Below are 16982 nucleotides of genomic sequence, written 5' to 3'. Positions count from 1 at the left end.
AAGATGCTCCACCTCAGGGTTCTTCCTTAACCACTTAAGCCCCAGAAGATTTTACCCCCTTCCTGACAGGGCCTATTCGATTTGCGATTCGGCACTGCGTGACTTTAACGGACAATTGCGCGGGTATGCGACGCTGTACCCGAATAAATTTGACGTCCTTTTTTCCCACAAACAGAGCTTTCTTTTGGTGGTATTTGATCACCTGTGCGATTTTTTTGATCATGCGCTATAAACAAAAAAAGCGTAAATTTTGCAAAAATAACAATATTTTTCACATTTTTTTATATGAAATTCCCCCCCAAAAAATGTAAAAATCAAAATTGTTTTAACATTTTAGGCCAATTTTTTTTCTGCTACATATGTTTGGTAAAAAAACATAGCACGTGTCAGCAGCGATCCTTCTGCAGAGTATTGCGCCCGGGTCTGGGGACGGGCCCCACCCACATGCACGCCTCAAGGAACTCCCATACAGTGAACCCATGCTCTGAAATACGAGCCGGGTGTACCAAGATGGCCGCCGCCATGCATAGCACATGTAGGCTACAAGAAAATGGCGGCCCCAAGCTAAAGTTTGGCAGATAGGCCTGGAAAAAACAGGTAGCAACCCTCCCCCCTCCCAATCGTTTGGGCGTCACCGGCGGCGCACCCCCCTGCCCCCATCTGCAGACTGTAACCCAGATTCAGTCCCCTGGAGTCACCTCCCAACTAGTAAGGGGGGGGGGGGTAGGGGCAGATAGGTGGGGGTGCGAAACAGGACAGAGGGGAACCCGGGATTGTGAGGGTCCGACCATCCCAGGGAAGGGCCCGCGTCTACCCCAAAACCCGTCAGGGAGAGAGGGGGAACATTTTACTCACCATACCAGAACAGGCGGGCGCCAACTCCTGACAGAACCCCTCTCTACCGAGGTGCGGGGGCTGTCGGCCAAAAAGGACGCCGTAACTCAGTCTCAGACCGGCCGTAGGCGACCTGGCGATACGTTTCACTTGCGGGGGCCAGTCCCTGTCCAGTGGGACTATGTCGCGGCCGACCCAGCGCGGAGCTAGGGCCTGCACGCGCTCGTTGGCCGGCTGGGGTGACCACTGGATCTCAACATCCAGCCCGTCGCCCAGATCCGGCATAATTGCTTGTAGATCTCACAGGAACAATCTGGAGAAAAAAAACTAGCTAAAAAAAAAATTATCTAAAAACGCTTGCCAGGACCAGACATCCCAGCAAGGAACTTAGGTCCTTACTCCTGACTAGGCAGAAAAAACTGGCATTCTATAGCAGGAAGTTAAAGGGTGTACCCCGAGACTGCCCATAGGCGTAGCCAAAACTTTTTTTCTGCCTAGTGTCCTACTCCTGTAGGGGGGCAGTATAACCCTACTGATATCAATCAAGAAGTCTGCATCTGTCAATGAGCGACAGAGAAATACATTTTCTGTTTCTAAGCTGATGTAAGCTATTGTTTATTAATTTTGTAAATATATATTTTTATTAGGTTTGTAAGATTTTTAATAAACAAAAATTTACACCAACATTAAGGCTCCGTTCACATCTAGGCGTTTTGGGGCGTTTTTGGGGCGTTTTTCTGCTCTAGGATCAGCTCTCAAAACGCCCAACAAGACAAATCCTATTCATTTCAATGGCCCCTGTTCACATCTGAGCGTTTTGACGCTGTATACAAAACGCCCAACGCTCAAAAAAGTACATGAGCTTCTTTTTGGGCAGATTACAGGCGTTTTCCATTGATCTCTATTCAATCTAAAAACGCCTGCACAAAAATCGCGGTAAAATCGCGGTAAAAAAGCCGCAAAAATCGCGGTAAAATCGCGGTAAAAAACGCGCGAAAAACGCTACGCTCAGGTGTGAATGTAGCCTAAAGGCCAGCTGTTACTGAAAGATGACCCGAGTCAAAAACAGCGATTCATGGACAAATGGTGCCCCTAGTGGAGACTACAACATGCTTCCCAGAAAGATGGGATATTTCCTATTGATTAGGAAGGACGGCCTCTTAGAGATTTTCATTGGACGAGTGGGCAGTAGGTGTTTGTGTGGGCGGTGTCCGGGTGAGCTTTAGAAGTAGTGGCCAGCTAGAGGGGTTGCTCTTTGCTCTGGAGCCCAGCCACATACAGAACCTGAAAGGAAGGTCTTACTTTATTATATCATCCCTGCTATATGCTCTGTAATATTCTTTTAGTGTTTTATGTTAGCATTTCTATTTCCTTGTTAAATAAAATTAGATCCTTGATTTTTTTTTTTTTTTTTTTTTTTTTTTTAAAGCAGTGTGTTGATTTTATAGCATTGTTATTATATCCTCACCCTATTACCTTATCAGAGTTTTGATAGACTATCTAACTATAGGAATAGACAAGATAATACATATTTATAATAAAGAGGGAAAATCCAAAATCACCCCAAATTTATTTCAAGAGGCAAGGACAGAAGAGACGTAAAGGCAGAAGATTCTTTTTATCCTAAATGCATTCTATGTAATGAGATACACAGTCCCTCCACAACCCCTCTAATACTTACCTGAGCCCCATCTCTAGCCAGCAATGTCCACGAGTGCCTCGGCCATCCAGGGCTCGCTCCTGATTGGCTGAGGCACAGCAGTGGCCCCATTGGGTCCCACTGCTGGAAGTCAGTTAGCCAATCAAGAGAGAGGGGGCGGAGCTGAATGGCAGCTCTGTGTCTAAATGGATACAGGGAGCTGTGGCTCAGCTTGGGTGCCCCCAAAGCAAGCTGCTTGCTGTGGAGGCACTCAACAGAAGGGAGGGGCCAGGAGCAGCGACGAGGGACCTGTGAAGAGGGGATCAGGGCTGCTCTGTACAAATCCAACTGCATATATAACATGTTTGTTATTTAAAATAAAATAAAACACACAAGAATTTACAATCACTTTAATGCAGTAACTTTTTTTTTTTTTCACAGATTGCTAGGGGGTATTGCAGTGTGTACATCCATAGTTTATAGCGGTATTGGACACCCCCTTCCCCCCAAATAACACATGATTTATAGCATTTATTATTTTGTAACAAAAAAAAAAAAGAGAAGTAAAACTAACAACAGAGAGCTGAGTCCGGATTGGTCAGTCGCTGGGTTCAAAGTGGACTATTTGGTCCGGTTTGGTCTTGCCCAGCTGGAAGGCGGTGAGGCTCATCTCCTCCTGGTAGCATGGAAGCTTCTTGTAGACCCGCAGATGTATATACTTCTCATCTCCTATGTGAGTCTGAGGAGGAAAATACAACAATCACCAACACTGTAACTGCTTCTCATTTCCAATAAAGTGACCCTGTCACCCATCCTACATTTTAGAAGTAAAAGTCTTGCTGAGTAGCTATGAGAAGGCGTCTGCTATATTGCTCCTGGACAGTCTACAGAAGTGACGTGGTTGGAGATTTCGGCAGAACACAACAGGTAAAGATCGACTTATTTGTATAAAAACAAAGACACAGGATTATTAAACCAACAGACAGGATATGAAACTTTAACCACTTCTGGACCGGAAGATTTTCCCCCCTTAATGACCAGGCCATATTTTGCGATTCGGCACTGCGTTATTTTAATGGACAATTGCGCGGTCGTGCGACGCTACCTAAATAAAATTGACATCCTTTTTTCCCAACAAACAGAGCTTTCTTTTGATGGTATTTAATCCCCTGTGCGATTTATATTTTTTGCGCTATAAACAAAAACAAAAGCGACCATTCTGAAAAAAGAAAAAATATATATTTTTTCACATTCTGCTATATAACATTCCCCAAAATAAAAAAAAAACAATTAAAAGCCTAAATTTTTAACATTTTAGGCCAATTTGTTTTCTACTACATATTTGGTAAAAAAAATTGCAATACGCGTATTTTGATTGGTTTGCGCAAAAGTTATCACGTCTACAAACTACGGGAAAGATTTATGTCATTTTTATTGTTTTTTTTTTTTACTAGTAATGGCGGCGATCTGCGATTTTTAGCGGGACTGCGACATTGCGACGGACAGATCAGACCCCTAACTCAGTGGTCCTCAATGCCCCCTAACAGGCCAGGTTTGCAAGATAACTGAAATACATCCCAGGTGATATAATTTGCTGCTCAGTGATTGCAGTACTCTAGTCTGCATCTCCTCAAGGCAATACTTAAATTCTTGCCTGTTAGTGGGCCCTGAGGACCGGAGTTGAGGACCACTGCCCTAACTGGTCACTGGTACCCGCAAAAGTGTCAAAAATGTCAATGTTCCCTTTAAGTTGCGCGCATGCGCGGCAGCGCAGACTAATTGACGGTCCCGCGCAGCAAAAATTAAGACGGCGCAGCCGCAGAGCCACAGACGACGTAAAGACGGTGAAGGTAGTGAGCAGAGCAGTGCGCCCTGAGAGCCCACCCATTGTGTGACAATAGCAAATAAAAAATTCGCTATTGTCATACGGATCCTCCTCCTGGCCAATCAGGGAGCGGGTCCTCCCACTTCCTGATTGACCGAAAGGCATACCACCCCATGCCATTGGCCGAGGAGGAGGCAGGAGGACTGAGGAGACGCGGGAACCGGGGACTAAAGAGAAGCTGCCGTGACTCGTGAGGTAAGTGCACGGGTCTCGCGGGGGGAACGCTGGCATTTCTGCCTTGATTTGGGGCAATGCTGTGGGCCCTCTGCAATTGATTGGGGGCAATGCTGTGGGCACTCTGCATTGACGTACGTCCCCGCCCCCCCCCCCCCCCATTGCTCAGTCTAAAGGTTTGCACTCAGAAATTTTTTTATTTGCTCAGCACAGTAAAGAATTAGAGGGAACATTGCCAGTGACATTACTACAGTAATCAGTGCTATAAATATACACTGTTACTGTAATAATGACACTGGCAGGGAAGGCGTTAACACTGTGGGTTATCAAGGGGTTAAATGTGACCCTAGGGGAGTGATTCTAACTGTGGGGGGGCATGGCTTCTGAAATGACCATAGAGAGCTGTGATCCTATATATAAGGATCACAGGGGCTCTGTGATCATTCCAGGGAGAACAACAGTCAGCTGTGTTTACAACAACCGACCGTGCATCGGAGTCCCCACTGCCGACTGGGGGTGGGAGAGCTTCGCCCGCTCGGCCCCTGCTTGCGACTGACGTAGCCCTAAATCGGTTTGCCTGGGGGAGCCACACTGCCGCAGTAAACACACGGCGTGTGGTCGGCCACCGGTTAAATGCAACTACAGCAGCAGGGAGAGGGGGGGTTAAACTGACCATAATGTCAGGGCTCAGCAGCCATGATATACCGTGGTCAGTTTACAGAGGGGAGGGTAGAAACTGGCAGGATCAGCCAGGTATTTTAGGTGATAGAAGGGGCCAAATTACACAGCATAAGCACTGTGCTGTATAACATGCTTAAGAGAGCAGAATCCATTTTTTTTTTTTTTTTTTTTTTAGGTTAAACGCTTTAAAAATAAATTCTGCCATTTCCAGACTCCTTTGTATGAAGCCTTATATGACCCATGTGCTATATGGTAATGTGGGTCCACGACATCTGGTGAGAGCAATTTGTATTTGTCTCCTCTGGTGACGGGATCTGGCTCCTCTGGTGACGGGATCTGGCTCCTCTGGTGACGGGATCTGGCTCCTCTGGTGACGGGATCTGGCCATCACTGTGATCACCTCTACCATTGCTGGATACATTACCTCACCTTCACACACGGGACTTTCACTGGTTTATTGTGTCATTGGACACACCATTTTTTGTTTTATGGGACTTTTAAATCATTGAACATTTTTTTGAAACACATTTGAACATTTTTGTTCATTTATTGTGTTAGACCCGGTTCACACTGATGCGAGTGCCGGGTTCGCATGTAATGTCGGAGCGCACTGCTCCGACATGACATGCGATCAGCTGTGCGGTGCGAGTTTAGCCATACAGTTTGTATGGCTAAATTCGCATCGCACCCAGAGCAAACACGCACAGGAGGCATTTTTGCAGCCGCATCAGGATCGGATCGCACAGTGGTTCACACTTGTGCGATCCCATCCTGTGCGAACTGCACGATCGCACTGCGATATGCGATCAAACTGGGGGTGTCGTTAAGATTACATTGACACCCCCAGCGGATCGCATATGGCAGTGTGAACTGCCGGGGGTGCGTGTGCGATGCGGGAACAGGCTGCGAATTCGCAGCCTTCCCGCATCGCAATAGTGTGACCCGAGCCTAAATGTGAATTGTCACTGTTCACTTCTTGATTCAGCGCTGCACTTATATATTATTTACAACTAAGTGCCGGTTCACACTGTTCCAACTTGTCAGGCGACTTGGTTGCCTGACAAGTAGCGGACCGTGCTGTGCAATAGGAACCGTTCTAATAGGAGCGACTCAAGTCCTGCACCTTTTTTTTGCAAAGTTGGAGCGACTTGCCTTGACTTTCATTATGTGAAGTCGTTGCAAGCCGCACCGAAGTCGCGGTGCACGGGCGACGGCATAATTCGCCCGAAGTCGTGTCCCCCTAGTGTGAACCGACACTAAAAGGCGGTTTATTCTGGGAGACATAAAAAATAAAAAAGCTGGTGCTTGAAGCGGAACTAAACCCTCATATCCTTTTCAAGCATGGAAGCTGCCATCTTGGCTTTTGTTTGATCGGCGACTGCCATTATACTGCACCTGTGATCGGTTAGGACACCAGCCATTGGATGTCTTGACAGTTTGGTTGAGAACAATGTGATAGTTACATTCATGTTACATTTGCATTCAGACATCGTTAATTCAGTGGGTTTAGTTCCACTTTAATGTAATTTGTTAGTGGAATCTGCAGCATGGGAATTTCCCAGAATTCAATGTTCTAGGTACGAGAAGATTTTTTTATTTTTTTTTCCCTGTGTGTGGAAACCCCAGGCTGGACACAAGGGGGAGTTCTACACTCCCAACCAATGGAGGAGAATATAGAAGAGCATCGGCCTTTATGTCATGAATGAAAGAGAAAACCAAGGAAAAGACACCGCTCAAACCGACCCGCTATAGTCACAGTTTATGGCCTCAGCTGGTGCTGCTCTGGCGTTTTTCGCCCACCCACCTTTGTGACCAACCCCAGGTGGGTGGGGTGAAATGCATCGGGGGCGTGGCTGGAGTCATACACTGGCTCTATCTGGTTTGAACAGTGTCTTTTCCTCCGTTCACTCTCACTTTGGTGGCACTGCATTGGTGCATTCAGACGCCTTCTTCCATGTTCGGAGTACCTGCAGAGACATCCCGAGACCTCCAGCTTGAAGCAGTGCTGCAAGCCTTTCGTGACCACCATGAATGAAGGGGAGTTTGTTTAACTCTGTAAAAGTAGCATGGGGGAGGGAGGTGGGGGTAACAACTGGTTATCTCCTACTGGGGTACAAGAAAACCCCCCTGCCAATACCAAGTCCTTGATCTCTGAGCCCTAGCTGGGGTGGCCTCGTTTCTTTGTGGAACACCTTGTTCTTAAGGCACCAGCCAAATGCTGAAGGACATGATGTGGGGGGAAGGGGAGGGTTTTGTCGGGGCTTCGCTGTTTTTCGTTTTTTTAGTAAAAAAAAAAAATTCCTTTTTTTTTTTTTTTTAATGTAGAACTAAAGGCAGTTGCAACAACGACTTCTTGTTTCTTGAAGAGAATGAATTGGTTACATTATATCCTTGAGATGACAGAGAGCCCTTCATCAGGCCAAATAGAGATAAAAAAAAAAAAACACATTGTTTCAAAATGATTTTTCTTGATATTCTGACTAACCGGAAACTATACAATATTCAAATACATCATTTATACAGCATAAATATATTAAATGAGTTGTAAAATCAGAAGGTTTATCCTAATGCTTTCTACTGTATGCATTAAGAAAAAAAAAAAGCCTTCTAGGTGCAGCAGCAGCCCCCCCTCATACTTACCTGAGCCCCCTCTCTATCCAGCGATGTCCAAAAATGTCTCAGCCGCCTGGCACTCTCTTCTGATTGGCTGAGACATAGCAGCGGCAGCATTGGCTCCCACTGCTGTCAAACTCAGTTAGCCAATCAGGAGTAGGGGGGTGGGGCAAATGGCCAAAGCAAGACTTTACAATCACTTTATGGAAGAGGAATTTTCTGCTACGGTAGTTATAAAGTCTGAAGCCTTTCCATGAAGGTAAAAAAAACCTTCAGTATGCAGCTCCCCCCGAAGCTCCTCAATACTTGCCTGATCCAGCAATGTGCATAAGAGTGGCTGCTGGCCCGGCTCTCTCCCTCCTCATTGGCTTCCGCTGCTGTCAATCATAAGAAGTGAGGAGGGAGTGGAGGCGAGGGCTGAGCTTGCATATATCAATCATTCACAGGCGAGGCAGAACGGCGATCTGCCTATGGAAACAAGGCCTTTCTGTCAGAGAAGAAGATGGAGATCTTGTGTCTCTGCTAAGCAGGAACACAGATCTCTGTCTTCCTCCACTTAGCCCATCCCCCACACACTTAGACAGCATTACCTAGGAGCACACTAACTGTTTGATCACCCCTGATGTTAACCCTTCCCTGCCAGTGTCATTAGTACAGTGACCGTGCATTTTTTAGCACTGATCACTGTATTAGTGTAACTGATCCCCAGAAAATGTCACTTAGTGTCAGATTCGTCCGCTGCAATGTCGCAGTCCTGCAAAAAAATTAATAAAATCGCTGATCGCCACCATTACTAGTAAAAACAGCGCATAGTTTGTAGATGCAATAACTTTTGCGCAAACCAATCAATATACGCTTAGGGGGATTTTTTTTTAGCAAAAAAAATATGTAGCAGAATACATATTGGCCTAAACTAACTGAAAGAGGAATTAGATTTTTTTTTTTTTTTAATGTTATTGGATGTGTTATACCAGAAAATAATTCCCCCCCCCCCCCAAATTGTCTGCCTTTTTGTTTATAGCGCAAAAAAAAAAGACATCGGAGGTGATAAAATGTGACCAAAAGAAAGCTCTATTTGTGGGGGGAAAAAAACAACATCAATTTTTCTTAGGGTACAGCGTCACACGACCGTGCAATTAAAGTAACGCAGTACCGGATCTAAAAAATAGTCTGGTCATTAAGGGGGGGGGGGGTAAAACTTTCCAGGACTGAAGTGGTTAATGGCATCCCAGTCTTAGTCTGTAGGGTTCAATATTAAGTCCATAAAGACATGGATGAGCGAGTTTGGGTTGGAGGGACTTGACTGGTCTGCACAGAATCCTGACCTCAACCCGATAGAACACCTTTGGGATGAGCCGGGTCTTCTCATCCAACATCAGTGCCTGACCTGACAAATGCCCTTCTGGAAGAATGGTCAAACATTCACATAGACACACTCCTAAACCTTGTGGACGGCCTTCCCAGAAGAGTTGAAGCTGTTATAGCAGCAAAGGGTGGGCCAACTCAATATGGAACCCTACGGACTAAAGCCTCGTTCACACGCGTCGATAATTGGCCGGGAATTTTCGTCCGATCGGCCGATTTTCGGCTTGTTAGTATGATGCTTCCGACAACCGACTCCGACTTTTCGGCCGAATAAAATCCTGGTGTGCAGGCTATAAAATTTTTGTTGGCCGTCAACACAACGGCTGATTTTCCGTCAGTCAGTACAGATTTCGTCAGACAAAAATCTGATGAGCAAGTCTGGGCATGCTCAGAGAAGAAAAAACACACGGAAAGTAAACCAACACATGACATCACTTCTGCAGTAGATTTTTGTTGGGCGAGAAAATTCGTGTGCAGTCTAGGCAAATTCCAACCAACAAAACACAACTCTGCACAAAAGTCGGACGATCGGTCGGCCGATAATTGTTGCATGTACGAATGTCTGATCTCCCCTCCTCCAGGACAGCGCCCCCTGTATGTGAATGTCTGATCTCCCCTCCTCCAGGACAGCGCCCCCTGTATGTGAATGTCTGATCTCTCCTCCTCCAGGACAGCCCCCTTGTATGTGAATGTCTGATCTCCCCTCCTCCAGGACAGTCCCCCTGTATGTGAATGTCTGGTCTCCCCTCCTCCAGGACAGTGCCCCCTGTATGTGAATGTCTGATCTCTCCTCCTCCAGGACAGCGCCCCCTATATGTGAATGTCTGATCTCCCCTCCTCCAGGACAGCGCCCCCTGTATGTGAATGTCTGATCTCCCCTCCTCCAGGACAGTGCCCCCCTGTATGTGAATGTCTGATCTCCCCTCCTCCAAGACAGTGCCCTCTGTATGTGGATGTACTGCATCAGTGCAGCACAGCATACAGAGGCGCTGGGAACTTTTAGACTTGCATGTGTAGACAGGTGAAGGAACATTTCAAACTACCCTTTTGGCTCTAATGAGGCGGTTCCCACACAGCAAGGCTTCCCCCGATTGGCACCCAACGGTAACTCAAACCAAAGAAATACAGGAAGAAGTGCCAGACCAAAAATCCAATAAAAGAGTTCAAGATCGATTTAATATCAAACGTGGTTCAGGGAGAAAACCCCTCCCCCCCCTTCATCAGGACTCAACACAGGATAAAACTTGGATGGACTCATTTCAGTGACCTGACAGATCTACTCTATATTACCGAAAGTATTGGGACACCTGCCTTTACATGCACATAACCCTTAATGGCATCCCAGTCTTAGGCCCCTTTCACACACTTCGTCCGTTGGACGGAGTCCGTTTTTCTCAGCAGGGGATGGATCCGTCGGTGCCCCGCTGAGCAGGAGGATAGATCCGCCGATCCACCGCTGAGCGGGAGGATGACAGCTGTGTCTCTGCAGAGACACAGCTGTCAGTTCCACGTGGAAACAGCCAATTTGACTCCCCTGAATTTTTATGAGCTGTTTTTCACGGAAGATCTTTTCAGATCTATTGTGGACCAAACAAATTTATTTGTACAACAATTCATCGCCAACAACCCAAATTCGCCCCTTGCCAGACCATTCGCCTGGAAACCTGTAACAATTTCCGAGTTTAAGACGTTTCTGGAACTTTCCCTCAACATGGGCATAACCAAAAAGAGTGAATTGCGGCTATATTGGTCCACTAGCCCAAATTACCATATGCACGTGTTCTCTGCTTCCATGCCCAGGGCGAGATACGAGCAAATTCTGCGATTTATGCATTTCAACGACAATGAAATCTGTCATCCTCAGGGAGACCCTGAATATGATCAGCTCCACAAAATTCGGCCCCTCATAGACCACTTCAATCAGCGGTTTGCAGCCTTGTTTACCCCCCAACAAGTTGTCTGCGTCCACGAGTCCCTGATTAAATTTACTGGCCGCCTTGCTATTAAACAGTACCTCCCCAGCAAGCGTGCCAGATGCGGGGTCAAACTGTACAAGCTGTGTGACAGGGCCACAGGTTATACAGTTAGTTTCCGGGTCTATGAGGGAAAAGATAGAACTGTGGAGCCCCCCAACTGCCCAGACTACATAGGGAGCAGCGGCAAGATAGTTTGGGACTTGGTGTCACCCTTATCCGGAAAGGGGTGGCATTTGTACGTGGAGAACTTCTACACAAGTGTGCCACTATTTAGTCACCTGCACGAATTACAAATTGGCGCATGTGGCACCGTGCGACCTAATCGCCGGGGTTTCCCCTAATGGCTTGTAAATTCCCGTCTTAGTCGGGGGGGGGGGGGAGAGCCTGCTAGAAAACTGACAAATTGCTTGCAGTGAAGTGGAGGGATACATCGGATGTTCTCCTTCTGTCCTCCCTTCATGCAGACACGATGGTCCAAATCACCACGGAAACTGGCGTTATGGAGAAACCCCTCTGTGTCTACGAATATAATGTTAATATGGGAGGGGTGGACCTTAACGACCAGCTTTTGGCACCGTACTTAGTTGCCCGTAAAGCCAGACGATGGTACAAAAAAGTGTCTGTTTATTTATTCCAATTGGCTATGCTGAACGCCTTTGTACTATACAGAGCGTCAGGACGAACCGGATCCTTCCGGGAATTCCAGGAAGAGATCATCCTTGCCTACCTGTACCCAGGAGGCATGCCTGCCCAACTTCCCCTTCCAGATGCAGTGAGTCGGATGCATGAGAGGCATTTTTCACATGTTCTCCCGAGTACCCCTACCCAAAGATACCCCCAAAGAAGATGTCGTGTCTGTAGCAGGCGCGGATGTAGGCGTGACACCCGTTATTATTGTCCCAAATGTCCTGACCAACCTGGTCTCTGCATCGGGGAATGTTTTGAGCGCTACCATACACTAGTGCAGTATTAGTGTAGGGTAGAGCACGACACAGTGTAGGGCACACAAACACAGGGTCTCGAAAGATGTTTGATGGCTATCGACATTTTGAGAGACCCTTAAGCTAAAAAGTTGCAGTTTACAAAAAAAAAAAGTGTAGAAAAAAATACAAAAAAAATATAAAATAAAAGAATCCAAAAACTGTTGTTGTGTCAGTTATTTTTATGTTCTTCTACTCTTCCTACTGTACTTTTAATGTACTTTGTTTGTTTTTCATTCTTTTCTTCACCTGTTTCTCTTGCAGGTACTCGTCGGCTGCCACATTGATTTTATATATTCTGACACAAACAACGTTTGCGCTCAGCATATATGGATACCTCTGATGGCAGCGCTGTGGTAGTTGATTTCACCACTGCAGTTAAAATACCTTTAGGTATACGTGGAATATTGTCATGTATACCCACCATTAAATTAAGTGGGTTTGGTTGTTGGACGGTTAATGGTGTGTATGCTACACAATATTCCTGTGCTGATTTCTGTTAGGTTCTCTTTTTTTTCATTCAGCCCACAGGCTGCATGAAAAAAAAAAAAAAAAAACCTACACTATTTGCCAAACAAGGACCAGCAATGTACTGGTACGTTGCTGGACTTTGAGTGGTTATACCAGGATGATGCCTGCAGATTTAGGCATCATCTTGGTATCGTTTTCTTTACAGCCAGCGGTCGGCTTACATGTAAAAGCAATCAGATAATTGGACCCTAGACTGCTTTTACAAGCAGTGGGAGGGGACCCCCTCCCGCCGCCTTCCGCGTTTTTACTCGGGCTCTCCTGTCCCACCGGTTAACCCGAGAGTGCAGCCAGTGGTTCAATTATCTAACCATAGAGCTAATTGGAGATGAGAATGGCTCCAATCATCTCTATGGCCTAAGATACCGGAAGCTACGAGCATTTCATGACTTCTGTTTCGCCAGAAATAAACAGCGCCATTGGGAAAGCATTTTATCACACCGATTTTGGTGTGGTCAGATGCGTTAAGGTCAGAGGAGAGATCTAGAGTCTAAAAGACCCCAATTTTTTTTTAAAAAAGAGTACCTGTCAAAATGTTCGCTCTTTTTTAACCACCTCCCACCCGGCCACTGTACATATACGGCCGGGTGGGAGTCTCGTCCTTCTGATCGGACGTTCCGGAACGTCCTGCAGAAGGAGCGAGATCGCGCCGCCGCAAGAACGCGCAGCGGCGCGATCTCGATGTGCCTGTGTCCCTCGGACACAGAGCAACAAGTTTTGGCAGGAGGGCCCTGTGATTGGCCCTCCTGATCACATGACGGCTGTGTCCAATCACAGCCGTCATGTAATGTAAATACAGCCGTTGTAACAGCTTTGATCTCTTCTTCTCCTCACACAGATCCTGTCAGTGAGGAGAAGATGATCTGTGCTGCAGCCGGGGGGATCAGTGAGTATTTCTAATTACTCACTGATCACAGGGGGGGTCTGTGCTGGTAATCAGAACATTGATTACCAGTGCAGCCCTGGGGGGGGGAGGGGAATGCCCACCCATGACCACCGGGGATGCCCACCATGGCCACCAGGGATGGCAATCAGGGCTCAGAGAGCCTGCCAGTGGTGCCCTCCCTATCAGTGCTGCCCACCAATGCCATCTATCAGTGCTGCCCACCAGTGCCCATTATTGCCATCTATCAGTGCCACCCACCAGTGCTGCCTATCAGTGCCCATCAGTGCCGCCTATCAGTGCCCATCAGTGCCGCCAATCAGTGCCCATCAGTGCCGCCTATCAGTGCCCATCAGTGCCGCCAATCAGTGCCCATCAGTGCCGCCAATCAGTGCCCATCAGCGCTGCCTATCAGTGCCCACCAATGCTGCATATCAGTGCCCACCAATGCTGCATATCAGTGCTACCTATCAGTGCTGCATATCAGTGCCACTCCATCAGTGCCACCCCATCAGTGTCTCCTCATCAGTGCCTGTCAGTGCGACGTCATCAGTGCAGGAAAAAAACATATCTATTTACAAAATTGTATAACCTAAACAAAAAAACTTTTTTTTTTTTTTTCAAACTTTTCGGTCTTTTTTTATTTGTGCACCAAAAAAGAAAGAACCTGGCGGTGATCAAATACAACCAAAAGAAATCTCTATTTGTGGGGAAAAAATGACACAAATTTGGTTTAGGTACAGTGTTGCATGACCGCGCAATTGTCAGTTAAAATCACGCAGTGCCGAGTTGAAAAAAGGGGTCTGGTCATTGAGCAGCCAAATCCTCTGGGGCTTAAGTGGTTAACTCTTCCTCTGCCAGGGAAAAGGGGGTGTTACATCATTTAACTCTTCCTCTGCAAGGGAAAAGGTTTTTTTTTACATAATTTAACCCTTCCTCTGCCAGGGAAAAGGGGGTGTTACATCATTTAACCCTTCCACTGCCAGGGAAAGGGGGCAATTACATATTTTAACCCTTGCACTGCCAGGTAAAAGGGGGGTGTTACTTAATTTAACCCTTCCCCTGCCAGGTAAAAGGGGGTGTTACTTAATTTAACCCTTCCTCTGCCAGGGAAAAGGGGGTGTTACTTCATTTAACCCTTCCTCTGCCAGGGAAAAGGGGGTGTTACATCATTTAACCGTTCCTCTGACAGGGGAAAGGGGGCTGTTACATCATTTAACCCTTCCTCTGCCAGGGAAAAGGGGGTGTTACATCATTTAACTCTTCCTCTGCCAGGGAAAAGGGGTTTTTTACATAATTTAACCCTTCCTCTGCCAGGGAAAAGGGGGTGTTACATCATTTAACCCTTCCTCTGCCAGGGAAAAGGGGGTGTTACATCACTTAACCCTTCCTCTGCCAGGGAAAAGGTTTTTTTTACATAATTTAACCCTTCCTCTGCCAGGGAAAAGGGGGTGTTACATCATTTAACCCTTCCACTGCCAGGGAAAGGGGGCAATTACATATTTTAACCCTTGCACTGCCAGGTAAAAGGGGGGTGTTACTTAATTTAACCCTTCCCCTGCCAGGTAAAAGGGGGTGTTACTTAATTTAACCCTTCCTCTGCCAGGGAAAAGGGGGTGTTACTTCATTTAACCCTTCCTCTGCCAGGGAAAAGGGGGTGTTACATCATTTAACCGTTCCTCTGACAGGGGAAAGGGGGCTGTTACATCATTTAACCCTTCCTCTGCCAGGGAAAAGGGGGTGTTACATCATTTAACTCTTCCTCTGCCAGGGAAAAGGGGTTTTTTACATAATTTAACCCTTCCTCTGCCAGGGAAAAGGGGGTGTTACATCATTTAACCCTTCCTCTGCCAGGGAAAAGGGGGTGTTACATCACTTAACCCTTCCTCTGCCAGGGAAAAGGTTTTTTTTACATAATTTAACCCTTCCTCTGCCAGGGAAAAGGGGGTGTTACATCATTTAACCCTTCCACTGCCAGGGAAAGGGGGCAATTACATATTTTAACCCTTGCACTGCCAGGTAAAAGGGGGGTGTTACTTAATTTAACCCTTCCCCTGCCAGGTAAAAGGGGGTGTTACTTAATTTAACCCTTCCTCTGCCAGGGAAAAGGGGGTGTTACTTCATTTAACCCTTCCTCTGCCAGGGAAAAGGGGGTGTTACATCATTTAACCGTTCCTCTGACAGGGGAAAGGGGGCTGTTACATCATTTAACCCTTCCTCTGCCAGGGAAAAGGGGGTGTTACATCATTTAACTCTTCCTCTGCCAGGGAAAAGGTTTTTTTTACATAATTTAACCCTTCCTCTGCCAGGGCAAAGGGGGTGTTACTTCATTTAACCCTTCCTCTGCCAGGGAAAAGGGGGGTTACATCATTTAACCCTTCCACTGCCAGGGAAAGGGGGTGTTATGTAAAACCTTTAAAAATCCCCCAGATGGAAAGCAGCGAAGTGAAAGCAGTGGTGGGCGGTCTCAGCAGACACTGATCATGTGATGAAATGATAAGGATGTCAGGAGAGGTTCCACAGGGGGCGGAGAAAAACTCACTCCGAAAGAACTGGCTGCAGGCAGATCCAAGACTACTGATCTGATAACTCTACAAGAAATGCCTCCTCAGCTACTCCCTTCAGAGTCCCGCCCCCTCATACGTTTCAAGAGCCTGATTGGCTGGAGTGGATGAATAACAAGTAGCCATGTGTGCAAAGCCCCGCCCATCCACAGAATAGATTTTGCTGATTGGAGGAAGGGCGGATACCGGCACGCAGTGTGGGCGGAGTGCCTTGGAATGCAATGGAGGCACATAGATTATTATCCTATACAAATATGTGCTGGATACATGGCTCCGCCTCCAATCATTACTCATTGCACAAATTACAATCTATCGCCATTCAGGAAGGAGTACTTCATGTCCCCGCCCCCTAGGCTGCTGTCTGTGCTGCTATTTTCTCTTTCTTTTGCAGCTAATTGAAATAAGCTCCGCCCACTGCCTCTTGTAAATCTCCACCTACAGAGCTCAGCTGTAACAGTAGAAGAGAACGCACAGAACACAGCCGAAAGCAAAGGGGGGAAACCGATTTCGGTACAACACCTGTTGAGGAAGTCCAACCCAAACTACGCTGTGCGGGATATTATACTGATCTGAATTCTCAGCAGGACACACCCCCTCCGCTACTCCTATCCCGCCCCTAACCCGCTTCACAATCCTGACTGGCTGGAGAGCATGAATAATAAGTAGCCATGTGCGCAAAGCCCCGCCCAGCTACAGAACGGAGGCTGTTGATTGGCAGGCAGGCGGATACCTGCAGTCAGTGTGGGCGGAGTGTCTCCGATGTTTTAAACCTTTCCCATGATTACAGACGCGTCTCACACCACCGGATCCTCAGAGATCTCAGGAGGGGATTCGGGGAAAGGGTTAAATACTAAACCACC

General features: G+C 46.9%; 1 protein-coding gene across 1 annotated transcript in view; it reads right to left on the bottom strand.

Moving 5' to 3' along the window:
- The window catches only part of MIX23 (mitochondrial matrix import factor 23), a 487847-nt gene that overhangs the window by 318756 nt on the left and 152109 nt on the right, over window positions 1-16982 (bottom strand). The window lies entirely within an intron of this gene.

The sequence above is a fragment of the Pelophylax lessonae genome, assembly GCF_965119305.1.
Source record: "Pelophylax lessonae genome assembly, chromosome: 2".
Classification (NCBI taxonomy): domain Eukaryota; kingdom Metazoa; phylum Chordata; class Amphibia; order Anura; family Ranidae; genus Pelophylax; species Pelophylax lessonae.
The sequence above is the reverse complement of the archived record's forward strand: the minus strand, read 5'-3'. Positions and strand labels throughout refer to the sequence as shown.